Source organism: Terrapene carolina, unplaced genomic scaffold (assembly GCF_002925995.2).
Source record: "Terrapene carolina triunguis isolate 2854851 unplaced genomic scaffold, T_m_triunguis-2.0 Scaffold30475, whole genome shotgun sequence".
NCBI classification, from domain to species: Eukaryota; Metazoa; Chordata; order Testudines; family Emydidae; genus Terrapene; species Terrapene triunguis.
In genome coordinates, this window is record NW_020694826.1 from 78,094 (window position 1) to 78,792 (window position 699).

The 699-nt window shown below is 61.9% G+C and overlaps 1 long non-coding RNA gene across 1 annotated transcript in view; it reads right to left on the reverse strand.

Annotated features, from left to right (window-relative positions):
• The window catches only part of LOC113409174, a 2,426-nt gene extending 1,940 nt beyond the window's left edge, over positions 1–486 (reverse strand). The window contains exon 1 of the long non-coding RNA XR_003370464.1: positions 437–486. This is a non-coding gene — a long non-coding RNA (uncharacterized LOC113409174). The remainder of the gene's footprint in view (positions 1–436) is intronic.
• Positions 487–699: the final 213 nt, after the last annotated feature.

Genomic DNA, 699 nt, shown 5'->3' on the forward strand with positions numbered 1-699 from the left:
CACCCCAACCCTCTGCCCCAGCCCTGAGCCCCCTCCTACACCCCAGACCCCTCATCCCTGGCCCCAACCCAGAGCTTGCACCCCCAGCCAGAGCCCTCACCCCCCCAAACCCCAACCCTCTGCCGCAGCCCTGAACCCCTCCCACACCCCAAACCCCTTATCCCCGGCCCCACCCCAGAGCCCACACCCCACACCACAACCCTCTGCCCCAGTCCTGAGCCTCCTCCCACACCCCAGACCCCGCACCCCCAGCCGGAGCCCTCAGTCCCCCCCACTCCAATCCTCTGCCCCAGCCCTGTGCCCCCTCCCACACACCGAACCCCTCAGCCCCACCCCCGCCACACATCCCCTCCATATTGGTGCCCAGAACAAAATTCACTCCGCACACGGACGTAACGAATTAGAGGGAATGTTGCTCCTGACTCTGGCTACTCACAGAAATGCTACATCAGCGGCACCCACAGGTACAGTCTACTCCAGTTTTCCCTGACCCCCCTCGCCGGTGCACCAGGCAGCACTCGTGAGCCCCTATTAAAAAAAACCCAAAGAAGGTTTATTAAACGAAGAACAAAGATTTACCTAGAAGCATGCCCGATCCTGGTGGCAGCAGTGCTTTGGGGCTGCAGGAATCTCCCCGTTATCGCAGGCTGCGCCCCCAGCCAGGGGCCGGGAAATGAAACAAGAGAGGCTCCTGGAGAT